General features: G+C 42.2%; 1 long non-coding RNA gene across 2 annotated transcripts in view; it reads right to left on the reverse strand.

Annotated features, from left to right (window-relative positions):
* LOC109555571 (uncharacterized) overlaps window positions 1–7,443 on the reverse strand; it is a 144,743-nt gene extending 137,300 nt beyond the window's left edge. Inside the window, exons 1-2 of one of the 2 annotated variants that reach the window (XR_002180290.2) lie at window positions 7,259–7,443; window positions 4,419–4,524 (exon numbers count right to left, since the gene is read on the reverse strand). This is a non-coding gene — a long non-coding RNA (uncharacterized lncRNA). The remainder of the gene's footprint in view (window positions 1–4,418; window positions 4,525–7,258) is intronic. The other variant, XR_002180289.2, reaches the window with a different exon arrangement.
* Window positions 7,444–16,244: the final 8,801 nt, after the last annotated feature.

A 16,244-nucleotide genomic window follows, 5' to 3' on the forward strand; every position in this document is an offset into this window, starting at 1 on the left:
TGCTGTGATTAACAAAGAAGTTAAAAAAAGAGATAGCTTCATAATAAACAGGCGTGGGAAAGGCTTACAGAACACAACAAACAGTAACATTCTTAAATGCTATTAGAAAGAAGCTGCAATCTAGTTCATGATGAAATATACTTATTAGTAATAGGAGCCAAAGTGAGGGGGCTCTGATTCAGGTGTGTTACCCAACCCAGAGAAAGTGACGAAGCCTCGTTTGCCCTTGCCCGTGGCTTATTTGATAACTTGATGATAATCCATATGGTAGGTCAGCCTTCAAACATAGGCAGAGGAAGGAGGCTTTGACATTAAGAAGGAATCCAGAGCTCTGGGTTCCAAAACAAAGGCCTTTCACTGTTGCTGAGGATCCCTGAGGGGCTCATCAACCCCCACATAAAATGATGATAATGTCTGTCCTGCCTGCCTCACAACAAAGGTATTTAATAATCAAACGTGACTGTATGGAAGTAGATCATTGCTGCACACTGCAAGGAATTGGTTACTGTTTCACTACTTTGTTCATAATAGCAGCTGACTATGTGCTAGCTCCTGTGCTAAGCACTGAGCATTCATTAATAACTTACTCTTCATAACTACCCTATGGCAATGGGTTCCATTATCCCATTTTACAGGTAAGGAAACAGAGCCTCAGAGAGTTTAACATACAAAATGACACAGCTAGTAAATGGTAACACCATCATGTGAGGTCAAGCTGTTTGATTACAGAGCTTATTCTGTAGTCCAGGGGTCCCCAGCCTCTGGGCATGGACTGGTACCTCCTGTCAGATAAGAGGTGGCATTAGATTAGAAGTACACAATAAATGTAATGTGTTTAAATCATCCCCAAACCATCCCCCTTCCCCTGGTCCATGAAAAAAATTGTCTTCCATGAAACCCGTCCCCAGTGCCAGGAAGGTTGGGAACCACTGCAAACCACTGGATTGCAATACCTCTTGACATTAATACATGATATTTGCATATTATTTTGCCTCTTCCAGGCTGTTATTCCTTTGATGAGCTCCTTCTGCAATTCATACATTATCATCTATTTTCAAACACCTTCTCATTTAATCAATACCACAATCCTATGAAGTAGGGAAATCTTTCCCTGTATCATGGAAGGGAAACCAGACTCAAGGGAAAGTGACTTGACCAAGGTCACACCACTGGTAAGTGTTCTTGACAATACACTGAAGCTGCCCTACCAATTTGGTTTCCTGGGTACATGGCGATCAGGAAACGTTTCCTCAGTCATCCAATGTGACTATTCTATTCCCTGGAAATATCTTTAATTTTTTTTAATCTAAATTGCATAAAATTTAGAAATAGCAAGACTCGTGAGGTGTCAGAGCACAAGACAAGCACAGCTAAAAATTAGGGTCTGGGCCAAGCTCTATGGAGGCGCCATGATGGGGACTCCAACCATCGAAATACATTCATCAATGACAATCCTAGAAGCAGGATGAGGATCTAAGCCACTTTTGATCGACTGCACCTCTAAGCCCTTTAAGGGTAAATCCACAGATAAGGATGATTCATGAGCATGTTCAGTGCGGCTTACAAAAAGGATTCATTTGTGGAGATTTTAACTGCAAAGAGTAACTTGTTTGAATGCAAAATTCAACATCAGTCAGTGTCTGAAGGTCAGTATTAGGTGACCTGTCCTCTGCAGATTTCAAGTCAACCGTGAATCTCAGCCATCAATATATTCCCCCCTTCCTGCCCCCAAAGGCAAATGAAGTACACCTGAAAGGCAGAGGACACTTGCTTGGGGCATTCCTCTTCTTTTCACAGCTCTCCAGCTGCCCAGGGCCCTCCTGCTGCCTTCCATTGCCGAGTACCATCTGCTGTTGACCTCCCTGTAGAATCTCCCGTCTCTCACCTACACTTTCCTGTCTAAGTGACCCCTTTCCTTAGGGTAACACATGGGATTGCAAGTGCCTCTGAGAAATTAATTACAACTAATTTATTAATGGCTGAAAAGGAGTTTTGTTATTCAGCCCCACATCTATCCGACCCTAGAAAACAGGAGACAGCATGGTTCAATAAAGGAAAAGAAAGTGTTAGTCACTCAGTCGTGTCTGAATCTTTGCGACCCCATGGACTGTAGGCCGTCAGGCTCCTCTGTCCATGGGATTCTCCAGGCAAGAATACTGGAGTGGATAGCCATTTCCTTCTCCAGTCAGTAGAGGAAAAGTGGCCTCAAAATCCACCAGACCGAAAGCCAGGACAATAGGGTCATAGTTCAAGGTCTCTGTGCCTGAGCTGTGTGGTTTATTTTCTTCGGCATCAGTTTAATTGTGACTAGAACCTGTTACCCATTCACGGAGAACCAACATGCCCTGCATGCTTCTGGGATCTATCCAAGCCCTGCCCAAAGTGAAGAGGACTTAAGTCATATTTTTGCATGCTTTTCTACAGAATAGGACTGGTTTTACCTATGCTTATACACATTGGAAGGACTGATGCTGAAGCTGAAACTCAAGTACTTCGGCCACCTAATGTGAAGAGCTGACTCATTTGAAAAGACCCTGATGCTGGGAAAGAGTGAAAGCGGGAGGAGAAGGGGACGACAGAGGATGAGACGGTTGGATGGCATCACCAACTCAATACACATGGGTTTGGGTAGACTCTGGGAGTTGGCGATGGACAGGGAGGCCTGGCATGCTGCAGTCCACGGGGTTGCAAAGAGTCAAACATGACTGAGCAACTGAACTGAACTGAATATACCTGTCACTGCTCTCCAGGAAAAGCTCTCTCTCCTTCAATCAAGTCTGACTCCATAGTCAAAGATGATAGAAAGAGACTGTCCAAAGCATTCTTAAGAATATTTTATTTTTTGGTCCAATCTTAGAGTTGAAAACACCAAGGTTTAGGACTTGGTTCTCTAGAACAGCAGGAAATCATGGAAGCCTTCTGAGCAGAGAAGTGACATAAATAGGGTGGCATTTGGAATACTAAATACTTAAATGATCACTCTATGGGATAACACCCATGCCAAGAGCCTTACCACATCCCCAAATCCATAAAATAACCCTATGAGCCAGGTATTTTTGCCCACATTCAGGAGGAAATTGAGACACAGATTGGTTACAAACATGTTATAGAACTTGTTGAAAGCCACACAACTATTAAACAATGAATCCAGGGTATAATCCAGGTCAGTCTGATCTCTTTATCACTATACTAAGCAAGAAGTCCACTTGCCTGTTGAGATTAGACTCGGGGAGCATCGGGAAGGAAACAAAACGCCTCCATCCCATCTCACCCCTATCTCCAGCCACTTCCAAGTGCCAAAAATTTCATATAGAGATTTACCCCACCAACCGAGTCCCCTTCTATGTAGTGGCTCTTGGGGATGCCATCAGTCATTCATCCTTTATGAAGGAGCAGTTCTCCATGCTCTCATAGGACAGGATTTTATAGATAGGACAGAAGAAAGGTTGTGGGCTCTGGGAATCTAGGTGGGAAGGAAAAAAGAAGGAACAAACCATCATGGGGATAAGGAGGAGGAAATAGGCCAGGAAGGGAGTGAAGATGAGGAACTACCAAAGACCAACTTTGCTGACTTCGTAATTTTGCCAGGGGTTGGTTTATATATCACAGAAAGTGAGCTGAGCAATGTTCCTTCTGAACTGGAATTAAAAGAGAAAGAAGGTTTCTCAATATTTCAACCTGTCAAACTAGTTCAAGGATTCCATTTTACTACTAACGGAAACTGATCCAACCAGCCAAGAAGATGGATTTCTCAAAACTAGTGCCTTGGCTAACTGCATCTCTACATGTGTTGTCATTTCTTCCTCATACCTCACTGACTCATATATATATATATATATACACACACACACACACACACACACACACACACACACATACCACCTTCAATTTCTGAGCAGATTAGGGCCAAGTGTGGCTGCCCTCCTGACTTTGTGCATTTCTTCAGAAAAGCAGTGAGCGCTTCTGGTCCTAAGTAGAAGTGGCAGCCATGAAGATGAGAGAATCCGAGAGCTGCCTCATCTGTTTAGTGCAGCCAGGCTCAAATAACCTGTGAGATGGATCTTAAGAGACCTCAGCTGAGCACAGACCCTCACAATGTAAGGAAATGACAAGAAGAGAGTCAGCAGCATCCAAAGAAAAGACTCCGAGCTCATTCATCAAAGAGGTGAGACCTCGGAGCAGAAAAGACTCTATAGCTGCTATGACTCGCTTCAGGGGCTGGACCTTATGCACACTCTGGACTCCAGCAGATTTGTGTAAAATCTCCCTCTTACTATTGTAAATTTAAAAATCTTTTCACCTCTATTTATCAAGCAGGCACTGGGAGAGGCATGAGATCAGAAATGAAGTAAACACAATCCCCAGTCACTCCACCTTTGCTGCCATTTGCTACTCCATACATCTATTACTGGACTCACCATTTCCTTGCAAACCAGAAGGGAAGATCCTTGAGGACTGGGAATATCCTTGTTTCTCGAGTGCCTATTACAATGCCTGGTCCATCGCAGAAGCTTGATATGTGATCTGGAAGAACAAACCCAACTCCATAAGTGATCAGGTTCTTTTACTTTAGCCTTTGTATTCAATTGCTTTTGCTTAGTTGTATTAGGTCAAGCAGGCATGAAACTGAGCAGGGCCCTGTAGGGCCCTTCTGGGTACAAAAGCCTTTCTGGGTCCCCCGTTTTTCATTTGTAGGTAATAGTTTCATTCAGCCTCCTAGACCTTCCCTGAGTTCCAAAGGGCAGATTCAAACAGCTGCTCATCACGGAAGGGTGGGGATGCAGAAACAAAGGAGGAGCAGTCAAGAAACAAAACTGCAGCCATAGGACAAGTTCCCCATTTCTCTGGAAAGGATATACAAAACAGTATCTTTGAGTTTTTCTGCAGGAACTAAAGGCGTCCACTCAGGTGGACACAGTAACTCCAGGCTGTGCACCAGATTCGTGGACTTCCACCCTGTTACCTCATCACCTATTAGTCAGAAGAAAGCCACACACCTTGCGGCCCTCACCCCAAATTTTGCCTATAAAAACTTGTCCCCTGCCCCAAACCACCCAAGAGTTTTGGAGGTTTTGCATACAAACCATCTACTCTCCTGGTTTGGCCCTGCAATAAACCTTTCTCTGCTCCAAATTCTGGCATTTCAATTCGGCCTCACTGTGCGGCGGACACTCAAAACTGGCTTTTACTAACAGGCAGGCAAGTTAAGCACTAAAGGGATGTGGCCTTTAGCTTAAAAGATATACCATTTCGGTGAACCTGACCTCCTACTCTGGAGCATAAAATACATTTGTTTAGTTCAAGGCAACATCTCAAGCAGGCCCAAGTTCCAGCAGGTGCTAGACGAACAATGTAACAAATCCCCTTGGGGCCTGGCCAGCATCAAAACATTTGTAAGACTTATTGTCTTTTGACCTTGCCTCTAGCCCGCACCCACCGAACTCTTGGTAGCACAAAAGAAACTAATGTCAAAACCCGGGCAGGATGATTCTTTAGCCCACCACCTTCTCCTTTGCTGGCTTTCCCAAAGTTGCTATTCCTGCCCCAACATCCTGTCTCTTGATTTATCAGCCTGTCATGGGGTGAGTAGTACGAGCCTGGACAAAGTAACAAATATAAGTGGTAAACAAACAGGGATTATAAATTAAATGAATCTGACTTTTATACTAACCCTGACTCTCAAGTCACATGGATCTTCAAAGACCCATAGCTGCAAAGGCTTTCATTTTGACTCCTCTCTGTCAACAGTCTATTATTATATGTTAACAAAGCATAAACACACTCAGGAAGCACCTTCAATTTTTAGGAATGCTTTTGTACCCTAAAAAATAAATAAATGTAGTTGACCTTTTAAGTAAGTTTGACAAACCTGGTCTTCCTAAAGCCGGGAAGCCTGCAGCAGCAGCTTCTTCCAGCCCCTCTTTCACAAAGCAACTTCCCAGATTTAAAACCTCCCCCCACCCCAGGAGGAAAACACGTTCCCTCCCAGTAATCCTGGCGTGAGCCCACAGCTGCTCTGCCTATTGTTAGGCACCAAAGCAAAGCAATCAGACTTTCTTTGTATCAGCTGAAAAAAAAAAAAAATCTCACACATCCATGCCTAAATGCCTCACACCTGTGCTCACAAAGGTGTCAGCAGCTCTGAGCATCCTGTAACTAAATCTGGAAAATTGTCTACTTCAAGCAAAGTGACGCTCAGTAAGCTTCAAACCTCTCTGCCAGCTACATATGATTTGGAATACACATGTGTTCCTTTTTCCTGGTAACCTTTCAAGCCTAAGCTCTACCCAGTATCAGACTTCCAGATCATGGCTACAGGCAGAGAGCTCAGATCTGGAATTTCAGTGGTGAGTCTGCAAATTGGCCCATGTTGCTGCTACTGCTAAGTCGCTTCAGTCGTGTCCGACTCTGTGCGACCCCATAGAGGGCGGCCCACCAGGCTCCCCCGTCCCTGGGATTCTCCAGGCAAGAACACTGGAGTGGGTTGCCATTTCCTTCTCCAATGCATGAAAGTGAAAAGTGAAAGTGAAGTCGCTCAGTCATGTCCGACTCTTAGAGACCCCATGGACTGCAGCCCACCAGGCTCCTCCGTCCATGGGATTCTCCAGGCAAGAGTACTGGAATGGGTTTCCATCCCTTCAACGACTGGCCCATGGGACCTCCGTAAGTGCAGAGAGTCTTCAAGAAACAATCTCACTCCATAAACCGACTCTGTTTCGGAAAAAATAATAGCAACAATTTATTGTGTGCTTGGGCTTTCCAGGTGGTGCTAGTGGTAAAGAATCCACCCGTCAATGCAGGAGACGCAAGAGAAGCGGGTTCAGTCCCTGGATTGGCAAGATCCCCAGGAGGAGAAAATGGCAACCCACTCCAGTATTCTTGCCTGGAAAATTTCATGGACAGAGGAGCAGGCTACAGTCCACAGGATCACAGAGTCAGACACAACTGAGCACACACACAGAGGGTGTGTTGTAACTTCTAATGTTATGACATGCCAGACACTGTTTTAACCATTATTTCAGTTTTAACAGGTAAGGGAACTGAGCCATAGATCTGCTAAGTAACCTGCCATAGATTGCATAGCCAACAGATGTAAACCCAATTAACTCCACGTGTTTTTTTTCCCACGTGTTTTTATAAATTAATTTATTAACTCACTACTCTTAACAGGATGAAAATACTTATGTTAAGCCAATTATAATTTGCTGAGTTTAAATCAACATAGCCTTTAAATTGGTAGCATTTTTTATTTATTTACCTTTGCCATAGACTCCAAATTCTGTGTGAGCAATCATCAGTGTTGTGGAATCCAAAGTCGAAAAGCACGCCTCGGAGGACACGTAAGACAATCGAGTACAGTTTACTACACCAGCAGGTCCAAGGGGAATCAGGCCCCAACAAGGACCCTGATGTTTCTGAGAGGCCCAGTTTTATACCCCCCACTACTTGACTGGTTACATGTTAGCAACCTCTTTGTTGCATATGATTGAGTTTTACAACAAGCAGGTGCTAGGAGAATAAACAATTAAGGTTAAAGGTGGAGGGAACAATGCTTAACAAGCTGGGGGATGTCTCCATGGTTAATCTAACAGGGGCAGCCTGACCTCAACTACAATCTGTTTGCCATCCTTAGGGAGGGAAGTCTCCACAAGACCTGGTTTTCACTAGCAACAGTTTTCTTACTTTTGGTCAGGGTTCAGGCCCAGTTCACATCCTGTCTTTAAGATGGAGAACAGGCTTCAAGATAGAGTCTCTCCTGCTTTCTTCACACTGGCCCCAACATCAGGAATCATTTCAACTCTCTTCATCCCTGCCTATCAAAATCCTATACACCTTCAAGATCCAATTCAAATACCCACTCCTCTCTAAACCTTTTTCTAGTCACTTATCTAGATACACTCTCTTCTTCCTCATATTTCTCCTCTGGGAAACTAGCTTTTAGTAGATATTTTTGGTCCAGCTCTTAGTAGACATTGGGATGATTATTTATCCTTACCATCTACTCAACCATAAATTCCTTAGAGGCAAAAATTGAGCCACACTCAACTCTGAATTCTCCACAGAGCCTAACACAGTGCCTTGCAATAGTAGCTCCAAGTTGAATTGAATTTTCGGTTGAGAACAACATTTATATCTTGCTGGATAACAAATAAGTGAGAACACTGAAAGATATGGGAAAATAATGTCAAGTGGAAGAGATGTCGGAATTGTCCCAGCATAAGAAATAAGCCAGAAAGAATTATGTGTAAGTACCACAAATCTACATGGTAAAGGAAGCTAGAAAGACTGTGAACCATTTGGCATGATAATATGCCAGGATGCAAGCCACAAGGTTATAAAAAAGACAACTATTATTTGCTAATATCCTGATCACAGGGTCAAGGGAACAATAGGAATCTGGCATAAGTCACAATGATCAAATATAAAGTCAAAAAAAAGCAACTAATGGAAAGCAGATAGTCAAAACCATACAGAAAGTCTAAATACCTAATGCAATATAATAAGTGATCAGCTGGTTTAACATCAAATTATTTCAGTAGAATTTGGAGTAAAGAGTATAATTTTCAAAGACTTACCATTACTGACTAGCTCTTCCAAGATACAAGAGGAGTAGCTTCATTTTTTTAATATGCTAACAATTTTTTTGGATCAATCAGATTTTCACATCCCATTGAGCATCCTATTGTTTGTTTGTTTTTGAACCATCCCTCACTGAATATTCAGCAGACCAGAGAATCCAAGTTACACCTAGATCTTTTTTTAATGGTTAGAAACCTTGTCAAAATCCTGTGATAAAGAGGGCATTGTCTAGTCAGAGGGAAGGTTCACATTTGGAACAAAGCTTCGTGAAAGGACCCGATTCAGAATTCTAGTCCCTAGCCCATTTCTTATATTAATAGTTGGGATCCGCCCAAACTCTCAATCAGTTGTTTCCATATGGCAGCTCATGGAACTGTGCCAGTCTGTGATAGAGTTTACCCCTGCTGGGGATGAAGTGAAAACAAAAACAAAGATAGCACAGGCTAAATTTAATTATGTTTTTGCTTTTATTTTTTGATTTGCCTATTTTTCAATTTTGTTTTTCACAGAGACTAAGTTAGTCCTATTTAATGTAGTCAACTGAATTGGCTGTTTTTATTTTAATACTCCGGCCTTCATGCTTGCTTGTTTTTAAAATAACATAACATAAAATAACAATAGTAGTAGTTGGTAATTGTGTGTGTGTGTGTGTGTGTGTTCCCACATAGTAAAATAAATTTCTGGTGATTTAATATTAGTCTTTCAGGTATGTATCTACATTTATCCCAATACACACAGACACACAATTTTATTTTGAATTGGCCTGGGCCTCTGCTCAGAAAGATATTGATAACTTTAATAAAGGTATGGAAGGGTTAGTGTGAACCAATTCCAATTAACAGCTAAACTCAGCAGACTTATCCTGCTGGTGGTAGGTAGCCATTTTCATCGAGTACAAAGGTAGCTAATTATATTTGGTTTAGTTCCACAATTAATTTCTTACAAGAGTCTATCATAGGGAAATCTATGAATTAATATTATTAAGTTTATGTTATTAAGACACATTACTTATAATCATTTCCATTTAGTGTATAGAGCATGTAAATTGTGCTTCTGAATCTTCTAAAGAGAGATGCATTCATAGATTTACCCTTGAATCAGGCACTCCCATATTGCAGCATATTTGTATTTATAGATTTTTTTTTCCTTGGAACTCAGCCTCACAGACACTTCAGTGCAGTCTCTCGCCATCCTTTTGCAGCTTCCTGGTGGAGATGACATTTGCTCAGCTAGAGAATAGACACTTTCTGGCTGAGTTGCTCATCACACTGATACCCCAAGGCCTCGCTGATTTGCTGTCAGAGGACTCCAGCTGTTTCATTGCCATGATGTGTCTTTCATAGGAAAAGACATTTCCTGGAACATCAACAGCTTGTTAAGGACCGGGGAGTGCAGGGGAGAAAACTTGAAATTTTGGAGGAACAGAGTGATTTGAACTTGGCGGAGGCATGAAGATGAAACAGACAAAGGAATGATCAGGAGAATTTTCCCCCATCTGTGTCTGAAAGACTCATTTTCAGAGCTAACCATACAATTTGTGATGAGCGACCCTCCACAGCTTAGAAGGTCAAATGTTGGTAGAAGAAACACTTGTGACTTACTCACCCTAGGGATGAACAGATTAGATGAGGATATAAAAACTCATCAAAGAAGCTGGAAAACTTATGAGAGATGGTGGTTGCCTCAGTGAAAACTAGCAGAGACACGGCTTTGAGTGTTACCTCTATGAATGAGGAGCAGCACGACACTTTGTGGCACCAAGCTCAATTTAATGGCCTGTAGGAGGAAATGGCAACCTACTCCAGTATTCTTCCCTGGGAAATCCATGGACAGAGGAGCCTGGTAGGCTACAGTCCATGGGGTCACAAAGAGCTGGACATGACTGAGCGACTAAATGGCAGCAGCAGCAGGAGTCCTGTTACCTGTCCTTTCCACCCTCACAGCTCTTCTCATTCTATGTTGTCTCTGTTATCATGCCTATTTGTTTTCCCACTAAACTGTGGGCTCTTGGAGAACAGAAATTGTGTTTTACTCAACTCTATAACCTGGAGCCTCACACAGTGTTGGCATATAGTAAGTGTTCAATAAATCTTTGTTTGTCGAATGAATGATGGAATACAAAGGGCTTCAGGGTTCCCAACCATTATTTGCAGCAACTTGCTGGGTCATCAATCTATAGGATTCTTGTGTGTGTGTGTGTGTGTGTGTACACACGAAAAAGGAAATGAATGTAATTCACTCTGAAAATTTTAATGGATAAAAGTCTTACCTAGGTAAAAAATTTTACCTATATATCAAGGGACAGATGTGGATAATAACAAAATTACATTGTCAACAAAGGTCCGTCTAGTCAAGGCTATGGTTTTTTCAGTAGTCATGTATGGATGTGAGAGTTGGACTATAAGAAAGCTGAGCACAGAAGAATTGATGCTTTTGAACTGTGGTGTTGGAGAAGATTCTTCAGAGTCCCTTGGACTGCAAGGAGATCCAACTAGTCCATCCTAAAGGAGATCAGTCCTGGGTGTTCATTGGAAGGACTGATGTTGAAGCTGAAACTCCAATACTTTGGCCACCTGATGCGAAGAGCTGACTCATTTGAAAAGACCCTGATGCTGGGAAAGATTGAGGGCAGGAGGAGAAGGGGACGACAGAGGAGACGGTTGGATGGCATCACCGACTCAATGGACATGAGTTTGGGTAAACTCCGGGAGTTGATGATGGACAGGGAGACCTGGCATGCTGTGGTTCATGGGGTCACAAAGAGTCAGACACGACTGAGAGACTGAACTGAACCAGGGTAATATCATCAGCCTCTAAAGGTTTCTGGCCAGTGGCCTAACCCTGGCTCATGCAACCCCATATGCAACAAAACAAATCTTTTTGAATAAAAAAGTCATAATCTACATTCACAATGTTGATATTTGGTCTCAAGTATCAGTTTGTGAAATGCTGGTAGCTACCTCATTGGGTATCCCTCCTCTTATTAGCATGTCCATTTTGCAGAGAGAGAAAAACTGAGTGTTCATGTAATTTTCCTAGTCACTTGCTCTAAGTGCCAGAAAGTCAGGCTTCAAACCCAGGTCTTGTTTCTTTCCAAAATTTTTATTTGGAAAAAATTTTTTTAAATACAGAAAATTTGGAGGAGTGTGAAAACCATACGCTGCTGCTGCTAAGTCACTTCAGTCATGTCCGACTCTGTGCGACCCCATAGATGGCAGCCCACCAGGCTCCCCTGTCCCTGGGATCCTCCAGGCAGGAACACTGGAGTGGGTTGCCATTTCCTTCTCCAATGTATGAAAGTGAAAAGTGAAAAGTGAAAATGAAGTTGCTCAGTCATGCCCGACTCTTAGTGACCCCATGGACTGCGGCCCACCAGGCTCCTTTTCGTCCATGGGATTTTCCAGGCAAGAGTACTGGAGTGGGGTGCCATTGCCTTCTCTGGGGAAAACCATATGCTCACAACCTAAATTCTGTCATTAACATTTTTCTATACTTGCTTTATCCATCTATCCATCCCTCTATTCATCAATAAACCCATCTTAATTTTGGTGCATGTCAGAGTAATTGCAGACATCAATATACTTCAACCTACATGCTATATGAAAATCAGAGATACCAAGGGAATATTTCATGCAAAGATGGACGTGATAGAGGACAGAAATGGTATGGACTTAACAGGAGCAGAAGATATTAAGAAGAGATGGCAAGAATACACAGAAGAACTGTACAAAAAAGATCTTCGCGACCCAGATAATCACAATGATGTGATCACTGACCTAGAGCCAGACATCCTGGAATGTGAAGTCAAGTGGGCCTTAGAAAGCATCACTACAAACAAAGCTAGTGGAGGTGATGGAATTCCAGTTGAGCTATTTCAAATCCTGAAAGATGACACTGTGAAAGTGCTGCACTCAATATGCCAGCAAATTTGGAAAACTCAGCAGGGGCCACAGGACTGGAAAAGGTCAGTTTTCATTCCAATCCCAAAGAAAGGCAATGCCAAAGAATGCTCAAACTGCCACACAATTGCACTCATCTCACACGCTAGTAAAGAAATGCTCAAAATTTTCCAAGCCAGGCTTCAGGAATACGTGAACTGTGAACTTCCTGATGTTCAAGCTGGTTTTAGAAAAGGCAGAGGAACCAGAGATCAAATTGCCAACATCCAATGGATCATGGAAAAAGCAAGAGAGTTCCAGAAAAACATCTATCTCTGCTTTATTGACTATGCCAAAGCCTTTGACTGTGTGGATCACAATAAACTGTGGAAAATTCTGAAAGAGATGGAAATACCAGACCACCTAACCTGCCTCTTGAGAAATCTGTATGCAGGTCAGGAAGCAACAGTTAGAACTGGACATGGAACAACAGACTGGTTCCAAATAGGAAAAGGAGTATGTCAATACTGTATATTGTCACCCTACTTATTTAACTAATATGCAGCGTACATCATGAGAAACGCTGGACTGGAAGAAACACAAGCTGGAATCAAGATTGCCAGGAGAAATATCAATAACATCAGATATGCAGATGACACCACCCTTATGGCAGAAAGTGAAGAGGAACTCAAAAGCCTCTTGATGAAAGTGAAAGTGGAGAGTGAAAAAGCTGGCTTAAAGCTCAACATTCAGAAAACGATCATGGCATCCGGTCCCATCACTTCATGGGAAATAGATGGGGAAACAGTGGAAACAGTGTCAGACTTTATTTTGGGGGGCTCCAAAATCACTGCAGATGGTGACTGCAACCATGAATTTAAAAGACGCTTACTCCTTGGAAGGAAAGTTATGAGCAACTTAGATAGCATATTGAAAAGCAGAGACATTACTTTGCCAACAAAGGTCCGTCTAGTCAAGGCTATGGTTTTTCCTGTGGTCATGTATGGATGTGAGAGTTGGACTGTGAAGAAGGCTGAGTGCCAAAGAATTGATGCTTTTGAACTGTGGTGTTGGAGAAGACTCTTGAGAGTCCTTTGGACTGCAAGGAGATCCAACCAGTCCATTCTGAAGGAGATCAGCCCTGGGATTTCTTTGGAAGGAATGATGCTAAAGCTGAAACTCCAGTACTTTGGCCACCTCATGCGAAGAGTTGACTCATTGGAAAAGACTCTGATGCTGGGAGGGATTGGGGGCAAGAGGGGAAGGGGACGACAGAGGATGAGATGGCTGGATGGCATCATTGACTCGATGGACGTGAGTCTGAGTGAACTCCGGGAGTTGGTGATGGACAGGGAGGCCTGGCGTGCTGCGATTCATGGGGTCGCAAAGAGTCGGACATGACTTAGCAACTGAACTGAACTGAACTGAACTGAGGGTAGGTATATTTTTAGTTTTATAAGTGCCAGACCCTCTTCCCAAACTGATTGTACCATTTTAGTAACCCCACCAACAATGTTTGCCACTTCCAATTCCTCCACATCTTCACTAACACGTTGGCTTTATCACTCTTTTAAATTTTAGTCATAGTGGTGGATATGTGGTAATATCTAATTGCCCAACTCCGATATTTCTATTTCAAAATGAATGTTTTTCCACCCACACCACACAGATGTATGTAGGTATATAAAAAAATATCCAGATATTTACAATATAAGGTACAATATGAGAAGTGCAATATAAACAAAGTACCAAAACATCACAGAGGAGGGAGCTAAAACTTCCAACTGAGATATTCAATTGGTTTTCATGATAAATGATATTTATGTATTCATTAAAAAATATTAAGAACCTATTAAGTACTGGTAGGTATGTGTATATGTATATATAAAATAGTGTGTATATACACCAGTAATGAGTATAACAATAACCAAACTACCAAGGTCCCTGTCATCATGGAAGATAAATTCTATTGGGGTGAGGGGACACAATAACCAAACAAATAAGTAAAATTCATTTCAAATGGTGATATGACACAGGGGAAAAATAATATGGAGTGGGAGGGTATGAAGGGCTGAGAACAGGTGGTTATTTTCTATAAAATGGTCAAGGCATTTGAGACAGACATTGAAGACTTATTGGGATTCAGTGTGAAGGAGGCAAGTGGAGGAACCTGAAGTAAGGTGGAGGTGTACCACAGAAAGCATTGACTATTGGAAAGGACAAAGGCTAAGTTATATATGCCAGGAACCTCTAGTCCATCTTGGAGCACCAGGGGAGAAGCTGGAAAAAGACTGGGGAGGACCATTTATGGACCCTGCACCTATTTCAGCAGGCAACAGAGAGCTAAAGAATGGGTTTGAGCAAGAAAACACCTCATCATCATCTGAAACCAATTATATATGTCAATTTCAGCTTAGTAAAAAAATAATAATGATAACTCAATCACAAACACACTATAGCAAAATTTAATTTGTGGCATTCTATTTAGTTGAGTAAACATTTTGCAGTATCTATTATGTGCTTCATAGACAGGACTGTAAGAGGGAGAAACTAAAGACTGGTAGGGAGTAGGGGGAGTCATGAATCATCTGCTATCATTGTCCATGCTTAGGGCAATGAACATCTTAACTAAGGCTGTGGAAATGGTAATTGAAAGACAGAAAACAGTGAAGAAGCAGAATTATGCTTAGGGCAATGAACATCTTAACTAAGGCTGTGGAAATGGTAATTGAAAGACAGAAAACAGTGAAGAAGCATAATTGAGAGCCCTGGTGACTGAATGTGGTGATGGGAAGGGTGGTAATCCCTCTTTTGTTTATAGCATATAGCCACCTTCCAGTAGCAGCAAATGTGAATATTGGCAGAGGTTCCCATATAGAAGGGGGCTTGCCTCTTATACAATTGGGTCTTTTTCCATTGCCTTTGCTAGAGCATGGCCCTCAAGCCACTACTCTAGAGTAACTGTGTCTATTTGAACCTGTGTGCTTCTATGCAGTATTACTGGAATCACAATCACTTAGGTCATGGAATCCAAGTGTATGGAAAATGCTCACTGGGATTTTTGCATGTGGTTTAAAAAGATGGTTGGGTTTCCCAGGTGGTTCAGTGGTAAAGAATCCACCTGTCAATGCAGGAGATGCAGGTTCTATCCCTGGGTCAGGAAGATCCCCTGGAGAAGCAAATGGTAACCCACCCCAGTATTCTTGCCTGGGAAATCCCAAGGACAGAGAGCCTGGTGGGCTATAGTCCATGGGGTCCCAAGAGTCAGACAGGATTTAGCAATTGAAAAACCACAAAAAGGTGGTTATTTCCAAGGATAGCAAAAGGAAATACCAAGGAACATTGCCACCACCACCATCAAAAATCCTTCTTCTGCTGACTTGTCAAATGCCTGAAAATTTCACCATTCAGTGAGAGAATTCAGTGACAACAATTAACATTTAGGCCCTTTTGGAATCATGAGCATTGACATTATATGGATACATTTTTGCTTGAGAGAAGCAAGAGATTGGCACAGGCATGTGTTCATGTATGTGGTTCCTCAATTACACTTTTTGATTGAGTAGAATAAGGCCCTCACAGAACAGAACTCTTTAGGTAAAGTAAAGATGGGTAGTGGGGATATTAACAGAATCTACAACAGCAAACAAGCACAGATAGAGCTCCAATTTATGGGTGTCTGGGTACCTATGTCAGTCACTCAAGGCTACAAATGAATGGGAGAATGGGCCACTAGAACACAATCTTAGCAAGATATCTTCTTCAAATATTTTCCTTTTATCCAAG

Source organism: Bos indicus, chromosome X, assembly GCF_029378745.1.
Source record: "Bos indicus isolate NIAB-ARS_2022 breed Sahiwal x Tharparkar chromosome X, NIAB-ARS_B.indTharparkar_mat_pri_1.0, whole genome shotgun sequence".
In the NCBI taxonomy this organism is placed as follows: domain Eukaryota; kingdom Metazoa; phylum Chordata; class Mammalia; order Artiodactyla; family Bovidae; genus Bos; species Bos indicus.